Source organism: Dipodomys merriami, unplaced genomic scaffold (assembly GCF_024711535.1).
Source record: "Dipodomys merriami isolate MVZ:Mamm:240054 unplaced genomic scaffold, mDipMer1.0.p SCAF_8, whole genome shotgun sequence".
Classification (NCBI taxonomy): Eukaryota; Metazoa; Chordata; class Mammalia; order Rodentia; family Heteromyidae; genus Dipodomys; species Dipodomys merriami.
The window spans coordinates 60,757,059-60,763,058 of NW_027206401.1; the positions used below are offsets into that span (position 1 = coordinate 60,757,059).

General features: G+C 51.2%; 1 protein-coding gene across 1 annotated transcript in view; it reads right to left on the bottom strand.

Moving 5' to 3' along the window:
* Positions 1-4,126, bottom strand: part of Mei4 (meiotic double-stranded break formation protein 4) — a 236,032-nt gene extending 231,906 nt beyond the window's left edge. The window contains exon 1 of the mRNA XM_070011058.1: positions 4,086-4,126. The gene's annotated coding sequence lies outside the window, so the exon portion shown is untranslated. The remainder of the gene's footprint in view (positions 1-4,085) is intronic.
* Positions 4,127-6,000: the final 1,874 nt, after the last annotated feature.

The following is a 6,000-nucleotide window of genomic DNA, read 5'->3' on the forward strand; positions in this document are numbered from 1 at the left end:
ATATTAATATTATGTTAGCTGTGCAAGGTGGGTTTCATTGTGACCTTTCCACACATGTAGACAACCCATCCCAGTCAACCTAACTCCTCCCTCACTTTCTCCCTTTTTCAACACCTTCTTCTTAAAACAACCTGGTTGTTCTGAAGTCCTAATTCACGTCTGGGAATGTAGAGTTTGGAAGGTTTCCTGTAGGAAGCTCCAGCCAAATCAACCCTTTAATACTCTGAGGGTGAGTCAAATGAGCCTCCCTGAGGAGATGGCCCTGGATCCCTTCACCATACTTTAAGGAGTTTCGCTCCAGCTGTGAGTCCCATGGGAGCGTGTACCAGGCTCTGCTGGGCTCCTTCCCCGTGTGCTGATCTTGCTGTGTGTTCTTCCACCAAAGGACATATCATCACAGCATGACTACAATCAGGACCCTGGGTCCTCCCTGAAAACCATCCATGCTGGACTAAAAACCCATGCCCAACATGGACTCAACTCCAGCATCCCTCGAATGACTCACCACACTGAGACCCTACAGGAACCATCCCAGGCCCTGTGGCAAGCCCTGACTCTTTCCTCTGCAGCTCTCCAACTTGTTTGCTTTTTTCTCTGCTACCATGGCTTAGCACAAACTGTTCTGACCTTGTTCTGACCTTGGCTTTTGGCCCACTGCGCACACACACACACACCTCAGCAGCTGAGCCTGTGCAGAGGAATGGGCAAGTCCACTTCCGGATCTTGTCAGTGTCACGATCTCTCATACTTCAGTCATCACCTCTTGATCCTTTCTTACAAATTTGGACACTCATGTCCCTCTCCCAATGGAGTGACTCTGCTTCATCGTTCATGAAGGAGGAAAAGGCACTCACAAAAAACAGTCTGCCCCTTAGCATTCCCATTGGTGTGGCCCACACCATGGCCTTTCTGTGGCTTTCTTAACCAGTCCCTTCTCTCATCTCCTTTACAGAAATAGCCCTTTCCACTGCATCAGTAAACTTAGAAATACCCCTTTTGCTGCATCAATCATCTCATTGTTATCTACTGGCCTCTTTACATTGCCATCTGACAACAAGAAAATTCCTTCTCTTGTCTCCATGGTATCCAGCTTTCCTCTACTATTTGAGGTGAAACTTCTAGAAGGAGCTGAGAACTGAGGGCAGGAAAAAAATAAAAACAACAAAAAACAATGAAGTCTGGGGAAAGCCTCCACAATCCAAAGGAGAGGGGTCACATTCCCCACCACAGCCTTGGACCGTCATATATGTGGGCCTCAGGCACTACACCCTGGCTTGGTGCCCCAGGAAGACTTGCATGTGAACAACAGAATTGATTGGACCCCAGCAATGAGTGACTGAGGGGGCACTCAATCAGAGGTGTCCAAGAATGTGTAAAGACCTCTTGGCAAGCTGTCTGGAACCTCTGGTTGGGTCTAGGAATGGATAGGACTCTTGGGCTGTCCAATGATCTCAAGAGTCATGTAGCTTTCTCCATGTAGCATTCTCTTCATATTAACCTCTGCACAATCCTCATGTGATAACCTTCCCTTGGTACTTGTCCTGTCTAGCAGAGGCTCAGTTTATTTTTCACTTCATTAAATCTTTATCATTTTGCTTCTCATTTTCCATGAACTCATTCCTTGACACTGCCAAAGAAAGCAAAGTACTTGATGTAGGTGTTGATTTTTTTTTTTTTTTTTTTTGGCTGGGGGGTCCTGTCGTGAGGCCTGAACTCTGGGCCTGGGCGCTGTCCCTCAGCTCTTCAGCTCAAGGCTAGCACTCTACCACTTGAGCCACAGTGCCACTTCCGGCTTTTTTTCTTTTTGCTTATGTGGTGCTAAGGATTTGAACCCAGGGCCTCATACATGCAAGGCAAGTGCTCTACCACTGAGCCACCTTCCCAGCCCAGTGTTAATATTTTTTGGATACTTATTTGGAAGCTTGACAAGGTTATTCTGAGGGGGTAAATAAAAAAGTTGGGCTTTTGCCTGTCACACTTTTCCATTGAAAGATCTCACCTTTCACCATTAGAAGATAAAAATATCAAAACACAGAGGTACCTGTTGCCCAGTTAAAAGCCACAAGCAGCTGTAAACCAGTGGTTCACACCTGTAATTGTAGCTACTCAGCTGGCTAGAGATCTATGGGTCAAAATTCAAGCTAGCCAGGTAGGAAAGTCGGTGGGATTCTTATCTCCAATAAACCACAGAAGTTCAGAAGTGGAGCTGTGGCTCAAATGGCACGGAGCTAACCTTGAACACAAAAGGTCAAGGACAGAGTCCAGCCCCTGAGTTCACACCGCTGGGCCAACACACACATACACACGCACATACACACAATGTGACTAACAGAGCAGCCAGCCTTGGGACTCAGATGTCAGGCATACTATGGTACATCGTGTTAATCTCACCTCACCTTAAGGAGAGAGGAATGTTAACTTGTTTGTGCCTCAGTTTCCTTTCATGGACAATGAACCTCCATCAGCACAGGTCAAGAAACCCTCTCTAGCCTGGGTAGCTCTCTGCTGTGACTGTTTTCTCAGACTTTTTGAACTTTCAAAACCCAGTGTCCTAACACCTGCCTGTAACCTTTGTCCTCACAAAGATGTCCTTGTTGTGCTGGTTAGAGGATGGCTTCACCCAGTGCACTGGAGATCTCAGGCAGAGTTTCATGCCCATCCAGGGTCTCAAGGCTAGAGGCAACTAATTAACCCCCAGAGCATGACATGAGCAATTGTGTTTTTCATTCTCTGCCACGCTGTCTATCCCCTCTGCACATCCCTGGTCTCCTCTCAGGTCCCATCTTTATTTTGTCCTCAGACTTTACTCCTTACCTGCTTCTTCCCTCTGTGTGTTAAAGCTAGAATGACAGCTTTTCTCAAAGCTCTCATTCCATTCTGGGATATAAACTGGACTACTGTGTGTCATGGGCAGGAGATAAAGTAAATAAATATCAGGCCGGCCTGCCTCCCGGAGCCCTGCTGCTTTCCTGGATAAAGTTTTTGTTCAGTCTATATGGAGAGAAAACGATTATCACCAATTATAATTTGTTTGGTTAAGGGTCTTTATTGGGGTTATTAAAGTAATTTTACATTAGAGTTACTTAAATTAGAAAAGAACAGACTTTGAAACACAGGCTTTTGTATTTAAAACTGCAATTACAGGGTTAAAACTTAAGATTTGTGGTCTATTGTATTCTCTCTCCCTGTGCCTTCCTCCAATTTGGACTCTGTTCAAGGTGGTTGTTTTTTTTTTTTTAATGTAATTATATTGTCAAGGTGATGTATAGAGGGGTTACAGTTACATACTTAAGGTAGTGAGTATATTTCTTGTCGAACATTGTTATTTGAAAGCTTGTTATCTCAAATGGTCCCAAATGGAATGTAAATTTCTAGATTCATAGAAGACCAAGAAGTAAACTGTGTAAAGGCACCCTTTCAGAAATCCAAAGTTTGCATTATATGATATTGTTCATACTATGAGTTTGACCCATGTGTAGTTACGTGTGCACTAATGGAAAGTCACACAGAATTATGCCATTACCTTAAAATCCTCGGTGTTCAGCCTTTGCGCCTCCCCCTTCAGAACCTATCAGTATAGACATGCCACTGGCCTGGGTGCCAGGTACTTCGAAGGCTGAGACCAGAGGATCACAGGTGTTCATCCTGGGCAATACAGAATGGGATCCCATTCCCCAAACCCAAACAAAAAGTGCCTATGGGGTCCTGCTGCCCTGTGAGGCACATTTAACAGCATGTTACCGTTCTGATGGCAGCTGTATGAAAAGGCGTCATGGGTGATTTTCAATGCTACACATTCTAAAATTTCAGCCTTCTCCAGGATGATGATTCTGACATGGTCTGACCGCATTCTCCCTGTTCATGGTCAGCCCGAGTCCCTCCAGGCTGCTGTAACAAAGTTCCACGAGTGGTTTGTGGAGAGAGATCGATAGGCTCACAGTTAATGAAGCTGGAAGTCTGGGATCAAGGCCACATCAGAGGCCCTGTTCTCTAGACCACAGGATAGTCCCCACACCATAGCCTGGGAGCTCTGCAGAGCGCCTGGGTGAGGGCACCGAGGCCAGGGTGCGTGGCTGAACACCCACCTGTAACACAGGGGCCTTGGACTCGAACTGCACCCAGCTTCTCTGGGGATGGTGAGATCCAGTGGTACACCAGCGTGCAGTTGTGCAAAACATGTGTCTGAGGGGACAGTGAGAAGACCCGGGGGATTTGGCGGGGGCCTTGGAGGAAGGTCTTAGGATAGAGGACCCCAGGAAGTGACCTCATCCTCCACAATAGACCAAAGAGAACTTGGAACCGGGTGTCCCGGGGCAGCAGCCAGGGCAGCAGCCACGTTCCCGCGCCAGCCCCTGGCTGCGACCTCGTGCGGAGCCCGGTGAGCCCCCGTGATGTGTTATTGCTGTTTCCCCCGGAGATCCTGGGGAAGGCGCCTGCTCAACACCCTGCGGCGCTGGGTCACCCCTCAACCTCGACCCCGACCCCGCGCCCGGAGAGACTTATGGGCGTTTTCAAGGAGGCGCACGCAGGCGGCGGCGGGCGGCGGGGGCCCCGAAGGCGCAGGCCCAGACGCCGGCCTCACGCCCAGCGGCACCGCGGAGGCGCCGGCCCCGCGGAAGCTAGGGCTGACCCGAGCCCTGGCCACCGCTGTCGCCCTTGCAGCTCGACTTAAGCCCGCCAAGGAGCCCCGGGGGGGCGGGGGCAGGGACGCGGCCGTGCAGGTGGATCTGCGCGAGTCCGCAGCCCAGGCGGAGCCCGCGGCGCCGGAGGCCCCGTCCCCCGACGTCCGCGGCCTAAGAGCTCTGGGCCGCAGGGACTCGCGCCGCCTGACTGGGAAGCGCAGCAGCGAGGACTCGGAGCCCGACGGGGAGGAGCGCGCGCCGGGCGCCGTCCACGCGGCCCTCCGCGGGCGCCCGCCCAGCCCGCCCAGCCCGCGCCTGGAAGAAGCGCGTCCACCCCTGGCCGCCGCCCCCGATCTGCGCCTGGAGGATTTCCCGTCCACGCGGTCGTCCCCTGCCCCCGGGACTGAAGACGACAAAGGGACCGAAAACAGGGCGGCCCAGCTGGATCTGTTCCTGCTCCCCGATTCAGACTCCATTCCTCCCGAGGAGGGCGTGGAGGACGCGCCGCCCGCACGGGGCCAAGCGATTCTGCAGCAGGAGGTGTCGCTGACCACGGCTTACGAGGAAAATCCACTTCCACCCGTGTCGGATATCTGAAGAGGCCATGCACAGCACAGCTCACCTCCAGCTCGAGTGTGCCCAGGACACGCAGGACAGACGGACTCCGATCTGTGCCTGTCCTCCTGTTCCCAGATCCCGCAGGCTCCACAGACAATCGTCCTCTGATGCGGATTCCCGCCCCCCTTTACCTGTACAGGACAACTGAGCTCCAGCACCTGCACCCCGGCGCGCTTCCAGTGAAGACTGGGGCACAAGGCTGGGTGTCCTGAACTCCACTGAGCACAGCTCCGGCACTTCGAGAAGTCCCTTCCCTCCACTTGCAAGATATCTGCTGGGATTGTTTCTCTCTCTCTTTTTTTTTCTTTATGTGAATTTAACCAATGATTGTAATAAAAGTTTACTGTTTATTCATTTCCGTTGCATAATTCAGGGCATGAGCTCCACCTGCTGACTGAAGCCCCACGCAGAACACGTGGTCCTGAGGGGAGGACACCCACCGCTACTTGGAGGAAGTGGGAAGGAAGTCCCTGGTGTGCAGGGAGCAGGTGAAGCCCAAAGGAGTGGCCAGGGATCCAGCCTTGTGTGGGTGCAGCTGTGTCTGAGACAGGGCCTGGATGTTTGAGACATGGATTCTGTTTTCAGTGTACTAAGATATAGCCTTGTGTACTAAGATACCTTTTCCACTTGAGCCTTCTAGCTTTGGAAGGAAGAAAAAAAATGCAATAGCGTGGCAAGCGTTACTAACCCTGAGGGTAAGACTTTGTGCATGTGCCCATGATGCTCTGTGCAAGTGTGCAATGCCTTGAAGAGGCAACTG